The 14,164-nt window shown below is 33.2% G+C and overlaps 1 long non-coding RNA gene across 1 annotated transcript; it reads left to right on the top strand.

Annotated features, from left to right (window-relative positions):
- Positions 1 to 2,302: 2,302 nt before the first annotated feature.
- On the top strand, positions 2,303 to 7,528 carry LOC139425575 (uncharacterized). Its single transcript, XR_011636782.1, has 3 exons — positions 2,303 to 2,354; positions 4,971 to 5,046; positions 6,996 to 7,528. It is a non-coding gene; the product is annotated as an uncharacterized lncRNA (long non-coding RNA).
- The last annotated feature ends 6,636 nt before the right edge of the window (positions 7,529 to 14,164 follow it).

Below are 14,164 nucleotides of genomic sequence, written 5' to 3'. Positions count from 1 at the left end.
ACTTTTCAAGCGAATTTAAAATTTTTTGTGCACATTTATGAAATTCATTAAAAAATAACTTTTAACTTTGATTTACTCATGCAACTTAATTTATTCCTTTATGCATAATCTTCAACTCTTTACTGTAGGGAAAGAAAATATAAAATCAGAGTTCAAGAAAAACCTTTTAAGGACTATGTAAGTACCAACAGCATTTATCATTTTCTTTAAAAACATATATTTTCTTGAATAGTAGCGTGCACAAAAAATATTATTAAATTATAGCTCATTTTTTAGTAAGTAGGCATTCTATTAGTTTTTTGTATTTCATACATTGGAAATGCTTGTTGTTTTTTTAGAAAAAATAATCAATATAATATCTAATTTTAGAACGAGACTAAGTTGTTACACAAATACAAGGCATATTTATTCCTATTCCTTACTTACGTATATGGTGCGTCTAAAAATTTGGTGAAAGGTTTGATAACTCATACTTAGCGTGTGCTTAAAATGAGGTGCACACTGCTGAGGTGGAGAGTAGGTATGCTCGAGAAAATTACACAGGAAGTTTGTTTGGGTAGTCAAACGTAAGATTGTAAAATAGGTAAAACACGAGAAACTTCTGACTTTATTTAGAATCGTGTCAACACTGGGAGTGAAGTAGGAATGTTTCTCAATATTTTTGCCGGTGTGCTAAGAAATGCAAGATTGTTTAAAGCGAAAAAAAATGTCGGGTTGAAGCAATGTGACAAATATCAAGAATAATTAAATAGATATTCCGTAATGCTTTTTTTTTTGGCGTTTCTGTCTCTGTAGCTAGTTCTGATAATGATTGTAAATAATATGAAAAATGTGATTTTTATTTAAATGCTTAAAGGAGGCATTGCAACAAAGTTTATTTTTCACATCTATAACACGTTCCACTTTGATCGCTTTTGACGGTAGCTTTATCTAAATCTACAGCATTGTTAGCAGATAGCATTGACTCTTTTCTCGCAGCATATGTGTTCTTTGATCAGACAGATTGTGTGTAAATATTCTTTCGTTGTTGCTGTTGCACGCCCCCATTGGCCATCAGTGCTAGACCATGTCCATGACGTTATACACCCTCAAAAAATCCAACACCTTCCATGGATCATCTGCTAAATCTCGCTTGGTGAGCCCCAGGCACGCGAAGATGTGGTGAGACGAAGCCTGCTCTGAAGAACAGTTGTTACAAATTTCAAAGTTCTTGGATCCTTCCGAAAATTTCATTGATTTAAGGTGACCACTTCGAAAGCGGGCAAGAATAGTTTGTTCCTGTCTATTAAAACTTTGGGTCAGGAAGCCTTCAGGTCGAGAACACTGATACCATGGGTGCTTTGGGGGGACATTTTAAATGGTCTTGTTTCTGTGTTTTATTTTTGAGAAGATTTCCCAAAAGGTGAGGGGTGCCGACGACACAGAGGCCTCGCAAGCACCAGCTTTAGCCACAGTGTACGCAATCTTGTTACCTTCCAGATCGACGTGGGAAGGTATCCACTGCATATGAATTCAGATGCAGCGTTAGACAAATAGGGTGTACTATTCATGGATGGGGAAAAATTGCTGCCTCTGTTAGTCCCAAGGACCAGAGCGCCTGAAAGAATAGGCAGAGGACCGACTTAGCTCTTGGTAGTATCCCATTTAGTCTGGCTCCTACCCACGAGGACCTGTCCGGCTTGGGAAACCCAACCGGTAGTTAAACATCCACCGGCATAGCTCCCAGGGTTGTCAGAGTACGCAAGCCCCTCCAGCAACGTCAAGCTAGGGATACCAATGAAGGGGTGAATATTCTTTTAAACGAAAGAACGAAACAGTAAATAAACATGAGCAAGAATGAGAAAATGAAATAATAGGACAAATTTAGTAACGTGCGCAATGATTGTTTAAGTTCAAGGAATAGATATCATAAGCACAAAATAATTTTAAGACTAATTTAAACATTTCTAAAAGGAAATGAAACCATAGATGATGAAATCACAACAATAATTTGACTCCATACTATATTGATTGTCCGAAACAAATGCTGTTGCAGGATCGTTAATTGGTATCAGAATATTTTGGTATTTGCACCAGCACGCGCAACGATTTTAGAAGAGAAAAATTCCCAATAATTTCGGTTTACACGAACAGAAGACACTTTTTTCTCGAAACATACCAAACAAGGACACCCATTTATTCATTCTAGTAGTTCATAGATAACTAGTTATAGTTAACTTATAGATAACTAATTTAACCAACTTTTTGGACTCATTTGGTATGAAGATAATTGAAAGATAATTAATCTACATCATGCTTTTTTCTTTTTGTAATATTTACTAGAAGTCTACTGCGGGGAGGATGAAAAACGCATCGTAAGTTGATTCTTCAATTTAATTTTAATATTTTTCAGAATTGAATTCAAAAATAATCGCAAGAGAGAGAGAGAGAGAGAGAGAGAGAGAGAGATGAGTGTATGTGCGTAATAGAACGCTTTCTCAAGCTTAATGTGCATTTTTCCCTCTTTTCTTACATTATATTGATCTCATCTGTATGAATGATCATTTTCTCTTTACTAACTGTGAGAAACACTCTACTTCCCTAACCTATTTAATTGAGCTATTAGAGAACATTAATAAGTGTACTTAGTACCTAATTATATTTTTAAAATAACACTTAAAGTTAAAGTTATATTGCCATTACAAATTTGATGAATTCAGAGTCACTTTTTAACTATTTTACTGATCAAATAGGCTGATTTTTAAATACTATTTGAGCATGTATCTTATTGTAAATGTAATCGATAAGTTCTTAATCAATTAACTAATCTTTTAACTGTGATAGTATATTAATGTAACTTTCACAAAACAATAATTACTGTATAACATCTACTATGTTTAGACTGTGATTTAAATATGTTTGTCTCAAAATGTAGCGTAACGGCTTTATATACGTTAAAATAATTAAATTTTTAAATTAGAAAGGAATCCAAATAGAAAAGGTACAAGAGAATAATAAAAAGAAATTTTACTGTTCATCTTTCAGCTAGGGATATAAATATATTTTTATAAACAATAATTTATGACTTTTTATAAGTTTATGGAAAGGGGAAGTTAATGTGGGAAAAAGGAATCATGTCATCTGACTTTCCTGCCAAAAAAATGCATCGAGAACAATGGAAAACTCAGCCATACCATTTTGCCTTAATGCTATGTTATTTAGAGATAAGTCTTGAGAATCTGACCAATCAAAACAGTTGATAGAAATAAAAGAAAAGAAAAGGAAAAGAGAAAAGAAAGGGAAAAAAGAAAAGAAATGGAAAAAAGAAAAGAAAGGGAAAAAAGAAAAGAAAAGGAAAAAAGAAAAGAAAGGGAAAAAAGAAAAGAAAGGGAAAAAAAGAAGGATAGAAACTTTCTGATAATTTTGCAAAGCAGTCAGTTTCAACTAAGCATCGCATTAGTGTGAAAAAAACAAGATTGAATTTGTTGCATTTAAAAAAAATCAGATATGGTTAATACAAAATATTTGTTGCGATTAATGATCCTTCTTACAAAAGTAACAACCTTAAAATCATCAGTTTATTTACAATAGTAAAACACATATTTTTGTTCTTTTTAGCGCTTTTTGACAGCTTATTAGTTTAAGGTGAATCAAAATGTATCTTATATGATTTTTCGAGAAGAGAATTTCAGGGAGGGGAGTCAATGCGATCAATGCAGATTGGTATAACATGCTCGACAAATGAATTTTCGAACAAGAACCATTCTAAAATAGTCTAAGTCCGGACAACCTAAAACCCTTCTATCCATTGACCTCTTCTTAGTATAGGGTAAAACGCTTACGATCTCGAGCGAAGGGTTTAAGCGGTAAGGGTAAGATTAAGTGTCTGCTTGGATAGCACTTTGATAGTGCCCTTGAGTTCCAAAATCCACTAAATTCCTCACAAGAACCACGGTGACTCAAGGGATAGGGCGTTCGCCTTCCGGCTAGGTGAACCGGGTTCGAGTCTCAGCTATGGTTGGTCGATACGAATCCCGCATCCGATTTATACCGACCACAGTGCTGACGTGAAATATCCTCTGTGGTTGACGGATCATGGGTTAGAGTCCCCTTGCCGTTAGGCTAACCGTGGGAGGTTTTTGTGAATTCCTCAATGTAGCGCAAAGGTTTTCTGTGTAAGTCAAATGCGGGTTAGTTTCATCGAAAAGTTCTCCACGAAGGCAAATTTCGCCCAATACTTGATCCAGGAGTTCCCTTCCAATTTCCATCCGTTCACCTTCCAATGAGGCGAACCGGGTTCGAACCCAGCTAAAGCTGGTCGATATGAGTCCAGCACCCCGCCATAGAGCTGACTTGAAATATGCTCAGTGGAAAGCTGATCATGGGTTAGAGTCCCCTTGCTGTCAGACAATCCGTGAGAGAATATTGTGATTTTCTTCTCCACGTAACTCAGATGCAGGTTAGTTCCACCCAAAAGTCCTACATGAAGGTAAACTTTTCCTAATACTTGATCCAAGAGTTCCCTTATCTGCTTGACTGGGTTCGAAATTACATGGCTACCAAGTTTAACATTAGTAGCCGTAAACCCATAAATTGGGTCGGCTGAATTAAAATAAAATAAATTCCTCCCACACTATATAACCACAGGTGGTTGCGCTGCTGGGAAATGTGGTGCTCAGGCTAATTGATTAAGGCTAATTGATTCAGGCTTTCAATCCAAATCGCGGTAGTTTAGTTTACGCAAGCACCAGTATTGCCAAAATTAAGAACGAATGAACCCTCCAGCGCTAACAGCCCATTAATACACATGCATATTATATTAGAATTTATTAGTATATATACTGCACTAATACAATGTGATCAATCATACCAAACCAAAGGATGGACATGCGTGGTTAGGAAATGAACGCAGATTGAAGAAAAATGCATAACGTCAAGATAATCACAATTCTTTCTTTATTTCATTTCTAATTATTATTATTATTTTTCAGTCGAGCGAGAATTCCTGTAGAAATAATAATTGATGAAACCAAAATTCTAGTTTATTCTCTCTCACCCAAATATTTGGTAAGTGACAAGGAAGAATTTTATTTCTATTTTAGGTATTAAATATATGTACAGGGTGCAAAAAAAAATTTGAAAGCGTTCAAATTTGAAATATGAAACTATACACATTCTATATTTTTAAAAGCTATGTCATAATACTGAACTATATCTTTCAGTCCCATCTCCAAGGGTGGGGCGGGAGACTTCACATTGAAATATTAAATATGAGCCTCTATTTTTTTTTTGTTGCAGATTTGGATTTACCAGAATAACCTTAGTTGAGTTGCAGATTTATGCCTTTTGCTACACAGATGGGGCTATCTTCTTCTTCCATATCTCCATAGCGCTTGTTGAGCCTTGGCTTGTTCCAAAATTCTTTTCGATACTGCCTCCTGATTTGACTTCACCCACCTCCTACGGATGTTCATTATTTCCAAGTCGTCAATAACGTCGTCCCTTCATCTTTCATTGTGCGACTTTCTGGCCCTTATTCCTATAGTTCCCAGTTGAGGATCTTTTTCACTCCTTAGTTGTCGTCTCTCCTCTCTATGCGTGCCAGCTATAAGAAGCCCTGGGATTCAAGAACGAGAACAATATATTTTCCCTCAATGATTTTCTCCTTTTCTAGGTTTGACCTATTTTTCCATTCGCCTCTATCATTAACAGGTCCTATTATTCTCCTCAGGACATTTCGTTCAAAAACCAGAAGATCATTTTCCTTATTTTTCATCGTTGTCCCGGTTTCACAATTGGTCTGATAATAGTTTTATAAAGTCGCATTTACACTAGAGGGCGTAGATCCATAAAATCTATCAGAGGTCAGGGGCACTCCCCGGATGCAGAACGCAGTCCTTACAAGGGTGCTAAGCATTCCCTAGCTGCCGGTTGATAGAGAGAGGGATCTAACCTCCTTCCTTGCGTCTAGAGTGAAACACGGGCTAAAGAGCCCGCAATCTGAAAACTCCAAGATAAAATGGCCTCCTTGGGGACTTCACTTTTATGAAAATACAGACAGGTAACTCCACGATCTCCTTTTCACCTTTACGATACGTAGCACACGGCAAACAAGCTGGTCAGAATTAGGCAACGTTGTTAGTCTGAAGGATTTGGAAAAAAAATTGGTCATTTTAGATGAAGATGTGCACCAAAACGTTGGATCAGGAAACCCTATAAAAAACCAAATAAATACGTGAAAATACCTAATCTGTAAATAATAATAAGTGTTTTAAAAGGTAATAAATAACATTCATTCACCAGGTCAATGTAAATATTTGGTAAAATGAAAAAAATTCATTCCGCAAGAGAGAGAGGGAAAAATGCTGAGGTCCAGCTTGAGACCTCGGGAGCGCCATACCCGTGACACAAGAGTTTGCCCCTAAGGGGGTGACTCTCGAGAAGTAAGAAAGTAAGAAAATAAAAATAGACACGTAGAAAACTTGTTATTGATTTTTTATATTTTTTAAACATACACACAACTTTTGTTCAGAGGATATTCTATAGCAGCGGGAAAGAAAACAATTAATTCACAATAACTCGTAATTGGATATAAAACAAACTGCTGACAATATCCAAAGTGCGCTAACATTGTTTTTGGAAGCTAAAATAACTTATGCATGCTTGGTGTACCTTTTTCCCTCTGAGGTGTTTATATTTAACTACTCCTTTCAAATTGCATATGAAAGCTCTATTTGGTTGCAACTTAAAATAAAGTGTTCTTTCACACAACTTTCTTGATCAGTAAGAAATTTGAAGAATTACTACATCGCATTTTTTACTGTGTTAAGATTTGAACCACTATAATAGTGTATGACTGTAATATGAATAGACTTACGGTAAGATTTCTCTTAGAAATAAATGAAAAATTAATTTAAGAATTTAAGAAGAAATCAATAGTGTACTTTCTATTTTTTTCTGAAAACGAACTATATACGACATATTTTAATGTGTGATACATATTTTTGTTGTTTCAGAGCATTGAATTATTCAGCTATGTTGGTGGATTTCTTGGTTGTTGGTTGGGACTTTCTATTTGGTCAACGTCTTTATCAATGATGGAGGCTTTCATATATTTAAGAAATAAATTGAAAAATAAAGAAAACTGAAAAAGAGAAAGAAAAGAACTAAAAGAACAATTTATCTATTAAATATGAGTTAAAATGTCTTCAAAATGCAAAACTGTATAAATATATTTCGCCCTTCGCTTATGGTAAAATGCAACTTATTTTCAAATAGATGGCTAATACTTGAAAGGAACTGATATTATTGTTAAGAGTTTCTACCTGAATATGCAATATTCTGTCGTTCTCTACTAAAAACTACTACTTAACTAAAATAAAATTATTCTGATTCCATTTTTAAAAGAAACAAGAAAAATATCACACAGAAAAATTTGTTCTATAATATCACCATAGCAGCCGATGATGCAAACTCTAACTTACAGCTTACATATACTCCAATAACAAATAAATTACAATCTAGCTTACAACTTACATATACTCTAAAAGCTAATAAATAAAATCTAGTACTTATAACAATTATATTAATTTCTAGCATTGTTTTCAATAACGAAAATTTCAGAAGAAATTGAATTTAACTTCAAAAAATTGATACAATATAATCTTTTACTTCACCAATTATTTTTCACCAATATTTAAGACTTTTGTCACAAAGAGGGTGACTAAAATTTAACCTATGGCATTTTGAGGCTCCTAGCTAAGGTTGTATTGCATGCGTCTAAACGATACTTGGGGTAGCGGAGGTCAATATGAGCCAAAATGCAGCGCCACCTATAATTAATTCTTTTATATTATTTTATTTTTATTATTGTACCACTGAATGGCAACTTCTATAGTTTTTAGTTTTTTCTTCTCAGATGTGAAATAAATATATAGTTCTTTTTCCTGGTGTTTTCTAGTACGTCAATTTTTATCCATCTGTATTGAAATACAGGAGAAGGTAAGTTAATTTTCCCTTACTCTTCACTATGCATATATGTTACTTAGATCTTGTAGCTGAGCTTCTGTTAAAAAAAAAAGTAGTTTGAAATTTCGCCAATAGATGGTGAGATTCTCCTAAAACCATATGCAATTGAAATATGCATATTGCTGAACGACAAAGTATGCACTCAGAACATATGCATGTTATAAATAAACAAACTATTCAGTTAAACTTTACATTTTAGTGCTGTTTATTGTGTCTTTTTTTACTGTGTTATAACGCTACCTGATGTCAAAACTTCGAACTATTATTTTTTTTTATAGAGAACCCGGCGATGTGATGTAAATAACTCTAGATAACTATTCCATTTGGATTGATTCTGTAGAACCAGAACTGCGAGCCTCTGAGTACCGTCAGTTTAGTTTTACGAATCCTGTATGTTCTTCCCTTAAGACTTAATTTACTGGAATTACCTAAAACGGACTAATTATACTCCTTCTAGTAAAGAAAAAATAAAATGAAATTGTAATTATTATTTATAACTACTCTCTTGTCCAATAGTTAAGTAACAAATACATTTTCACGGAGAACTCTATAAATATTGAACCTAATCAATTGAAATTTAACGTGAAAAAAGTGACAACAACGATAATAACAAAAATATAATTGAAAAAAACTCATGATCTTATATTTAAAGCTGGGATAGTAAGTTAATCTAAAACTTTTGCAGAAGAATAATAGTTGTGGACGATTAAATACGCGAGATGATCATCCAGGGTGGCAATGCAGATCTTAAAACGAACTCTCAAGCATTTTGGGACAATAAATTTACTATCTTTAGACAATAAATCCTACCCTTCCCTTAAAAGGACACTATACTACGAGAAAAATGTTTCATGACAAATTCTGTTTCATCTCTATTGGAATTTTGAAGTTTAGAAAAAAGTGAGTTCATGTAAACTAGGTGTACACCACGAAGCTTCAAATGCTGAAAAAAATGGTTTCTATATACCAATTTTCAAACAAATTACTGAGTGATTAATTCTCTCCAGAGCCTTTCTGAGTTATCCTACAATAATTTGCTTGCATTTTAATATTTTGAAGAAAAAAAATCCTACTTCAAAACTACATGGCTAACTCAAAATTTAGATGAAGTCACTTTTTCGATTCTTTAAATTTTAAATCTCTTATATAAAAGAAAGAGAATTTGCCAGGCAGCATTATTACCGCAGTATAGAGTTCGCTAAGGGCAGATCCTAGTCCTGTAAGATGCATTTTCAAAGTGCACATAAGGATAAACAATGGGGAGAAATGTGCATTGCTAATGTGAGAGCAAAGCAGCTTCAGATAGTCACCCTCTCCCGGAAACCTATGGGAGCTAACAACTGTCTTCAGAGAACAGATTATTATCAATAAACATTTTTAAACACGGTAAACATTATGATAGTCCGTTTTAAAATCTACTTTGCCTTCGCCAAAATAAACCATCACTCAGTGACGTTTTGCGACAACAGTTTCGAACGACCTTGCTGTGGTGAACATAAACTCATAATCTTGAGTTTATGGACGTAACAGCATAACCTTTTGAAATCATCATTTTTGTCTTGTGCTATTTTAAAACAAAGTTTAATTTACTATGCATTATTAAGTTTTCAACTGGTCCNTGAAAACAAGGAGAAAAAAATCAACAGAAGATAGGTTATACAAAGCGCACTTACTTGTTAGGGATAATTGTCAAATTAACGTCCGCCATTGATTGATTTCTCATGTGCTTCTCTCTCCAAACTCTCCTTCCAAAACTAAGGATGATATTGCGCATGCGCTGCATTGTGCCCCTGGAGACAAATTTCTCCGCCGTACACGAAGCGCTGGCATTGTGCCAAATTTTGTTACGACTTTCGCGAGTTTCCCATCTTTACACTTATACAATCTTTGGTAGAACCAGAGTTACGAGCCAATGAGTGCCGTCAGTTTAGTTTTACCAATCCCGCATGTTCTTCCCTTAAAGCCTAATTTACTGGAATTTCCTAAAACAGACTAAATATACTCTTTCCAGTAAATAATAAAAATAAAATGAAAATGTAATTATTATTTAATAACTACTCTCTTGTCCTATAGTTAAGTAACGAATACATTTTCACGGAGAACTCAATAAATATTGAATCAATTGAATCATCTAATCAATTGAAATTTAACGTGAAAAATGTGACAACAACAATAATAACAAAAATATAATTGAAAAAAACTTATGAATTATTATATATTTAGAGCTGGGATAGTAAGTTAATCTAAAACTTATGCAGGAGAAGAATATTTATGGAGAATTAAATACGCGAGATGATTGTGATGCCACAATTGACATTACATATTTATTTAATAAAATCCAAATTTCAAAAAAAAAAAAAGAAAGAGATAAAAAAAAGTATACGTTACATTGATCTATAAGAGAAGAATAAATATTTTATGTTCGTTTTAAAAGATTAAGTCTTTGATTTATTTTAAATATAATTCTATTAATAAAAATCAGCTTAAGTAATGAAAGATATTTAAAAGGATGGAAAATAAATATGTAATGCTAATTGTGTCATCACAATGATCATCCAGGGTGGCAATACAGATCTTAAAACGAACTCTCAAGCATTTTGGGACAATAAATCCTACCCTTCCTTTAAAAGGACACTATACTATGAGAGAAATGTTTCATGACAAATTCTGTTTCACCTCCATTGGAATTTTAAAGTTTAGAAAAAAGTGAGTTCATATAAATTAGGTGTACACCACGAAGCTTCAAATGCTGAGAACAATGGTTTCTAAATACTCATTTTCAAACAAATTACTGCGTGATTAATTCTCTCCAGAGCCATTTTGAGTTATCCTACCATAATTTGTTTGCATTTTAATATTTTGAAGAAAAAAAAATCCTACTTCAAAGCTATATGGCTAACTCAAAATTTAGGTGAAGTCACTTTTTCTATTCTTTAAATTTTAAATCACTTATATAAGTGAAAGAGAATTTGCCATGAAGCGTTATTACCGCAGTATAGAGTTCGCTAAGGGCAGATCCTAGTCCTGTAAGATGTATTTTGAAAGTGCACATAAGGATAAACAATGGGGAGAAATGTGCATTGCTAATGTGAGAGCAAAGCAGCTTCAGATAGTCACCCTCTCCCGGAAACCTATGGGAGCTAACAACTGTCTTCAGAGAACAGATTATTATCAATAAACATTTTTAAGCACGGTAAACATCATGATAGTCCGTTTTAAATTCTACTTTGCCTTCGCCAAAATAAACCATCACTGAGTGACATTTTGCGACAACAGTTTCGAACTACCTTACTGTGGTGAACATAAACTCATAATCTTGAGTTTATGGTCGTACCGGCATAACTTTTGAAATCATCATTTTTGTCTTGTGCTATTTTAAAACAAAGTTTAACTTACTATGCATTATTAAGTTTTCAACTCGTCCGTGGTAGCCTAGTTGTTAGAGAATCGGACTCCGTTCCGTAAAAAACTGAACTCTCCACTTCGACTCCATTAAGACACACCGAGAACATGCGATATACCTGCTCGCAAGATTTTTGGAATCGAAAGTCCTGTAGTAGGGTCTCTCGATGAGCAGTACCATAGAAATAGTGATCTGGAGAAAATGTCCTTGCCTTTCAGATATATTTCTAAACAGAGGCAGTAGCCTCGCGAATGAGCGATGCTACCATCTATCCGTGAAGTTTGGTGCCAAGACGTGCTTTCACCCTTGAGGTTGTCTCTTGTCAAAAGAAAGGCGTACTTCTCAGTCTTAATTTGTGAAAGGTTAATGGCTCGCAAATTTTAGACACGTTTTCAACTGAAATGTATTTGGTCCTCAACTTTTGTTCATGATTATACTGGCATATCTCGTTTGTTCGCAAATTTTATGAAAAAACGTCGTTGCACCTTTTAGTACCGAAGGTATACCCGCAATCCAGTATATAGACACACATGCAAATTCTCTATTTTATAATGCGTTTAGATTCATTATCCTCATCGAATAGTCAGGTTGGAAAATAAAGAAAAATCTTTCTTTAAATATGATGCTTGCATTTAAAAATTATCTGTATTATACATACCATGTTAATGTTATCAATAAATAAACCTTAAAAATGAATGCGTTGTTTTAATTTTTTAGTTATATGTAGTTAAAAAAGGATAAACACTGCAGTGTTTATCCTTTTTATACCATGGTATAACTTTTGCTATAAATAACGAAGTTTTTATGCTGTTTTATTTCATTTATAAAGAGTGAATCAGATCATGGCTTAGAGTCCCCTTGCAGTCTGGATAACCTTGGGAGCTTTTCTCGGTTTTCCTCTCCATGTGACCCGCATCCATCAAAAAGAAATTTCCTCCTACACTTGATCCAGGAGTTCCCTTTTCTTCTGGATTGGGATCAAAATTACAAGGTTACGGAGACATTACAACATTAGCAGTCGTAAATGCAAAGTTGTGTCATAGGTTTAACTACGATTATAATATAATATTAAGTTTCCGAATGTTTACACTGTTAAATTAACCTCAAATTAAAGTTACCAAACCTCATAAAAGAAAGAAAAAAACTCAGAGATGCAGAAAATAATACAAATAAGTTAAAATAAGTAAAAAGTGTTTTTGTCTACTCTGTTTGTAAACAATATAATCTATAACAGTTAAGAGAATATTGAAAAAAAAAGATGTGTTGAGTAGAGGGAGATTTAAAACGTTACATGATGTAGAAAGTTTAAAGAAGTGAATTTCGTAAAGAAGTGTAGAAAGTGAATTTCGTAATATAATTACTACTAGAAACTTATTACTACAACACTAGAAAGGTCATTATATTTTACTGACTGTCAAGTAACGACTTACATTTTACTTTTGAAGTGTAAATTTTTCTGAATATCATAGTCACGTATAAGTGTTTCCATTGGTGATAAAGTTCTGCAATATTTCATGATATAATAGCAACCTAAAAAAATTAGTTAAAAAAAAATTAGCACTATGGAAATTAAAAATTTTCAGTAAAAAATATTTTCTTGTGCTCCTTTTTCTAAGAAGAGCGCAAGCTTTAAGAGGCCAAAGGAATGTAGTCCTCAACCAACATTTTTTATTAATTTTTTTTTATCAATTTTCGTTTTACTATTTTTTTTCTATTTATTTAAGAACTAAACAAAATGGATCGATGTCCCGAAAATAAATTAAAATTGAAAAAGTAAAAAAAAAAATTATAAAAGTTAATAAATTAATTAATTAAAAAATCAGATATAGTTAAATTTCCTTGTGCTCAGCTGACCGATAAGTACCAATATTTTACTATAAAACTTTTTTACTTGTTACTGTGTTAACTGTTACTAGAAACAGTGTTTTTAACACAGTTTCTACAGTGTTTTTAACAGTGTTTTTAACACAGTTTCTAAGTTTCTAGTGTCCTATAATTTTATTAGTACTTGAGTAAATTTCCACGGACAATTTTCAACAAAGCCAAAAATGTTGCCTAACAACCTGATTTTTCACTAACAATAGAAAACTTTATACCAAAGTCGTGATTATTATTATTTTGAACTTTTTCATTGAAATAGCTTTTTTTTGTTTTTAAATATAATGAATTTAAACTACTTTTATGCTTAGTTATTTTTGCAAATAAACTGCCCCACAATTTTTTTATAGCATGTTCTAAGAAGTTCAGTTCAACTTTTTTTAATTAATTTTAACACCCACTTAATATAGACACTGGTTACAATACGAAACGATTTGGCATTAGTTTTGCAAAATTGCGCCAACTTTCTTGATTGATTTTTTTAGTTTCTAGCTTCTTATGAGATGTTTGATAGGTTTAAGGCTAGGATTCACAAATCCAACATTAAAGTTACAGATTTGATACAAGATGTACAAATCAAACATCCTCTTTTGATATTTTATTGAGAAACTCTACCACGACGAACCACGATGAAAATCAAACTCAGATTCCGCAGTTTTCTTTTTCTACTCCGACCAGCTTTTCTACCTTTTAAAAATCTGAATAAATTAATTATGATTTGTTTGAAAATTGTTTAAACAATTAAGACAAAAACGCAAGCTAATAAACGATTCCATCTCCAACAATGACTGGATTGTTAACAAATATGACCTTTATTAAATTGGACACAGATTAAAAATCACCACTTCTTTTCGAAAGGCAATAGTTCACTGTGAT

This window comes from Parasteatoda tepidariorum, chromosome 5 (assembly GCF_043381705.1).
Source record: "Parasteatoda tepidariorum isolate YZ-2023 chromosome 5, CAS_Ptep_4.0, whole genome shotgun sequence".
In the NCBI taxonomy this organism is placed as follows: domain Eukaryota; kingdom Metazoa; phylum Arthropoda; class Arachnida; order Araneae; family Theridiidae; genus Parasteatoda; species Parasteatoda tepidariorum.
The sequence above is the reverse complement of the archived record's forward strand: the minus strand, read 5'-3'. Positions and strand labels throughout refer to the sequence as shown.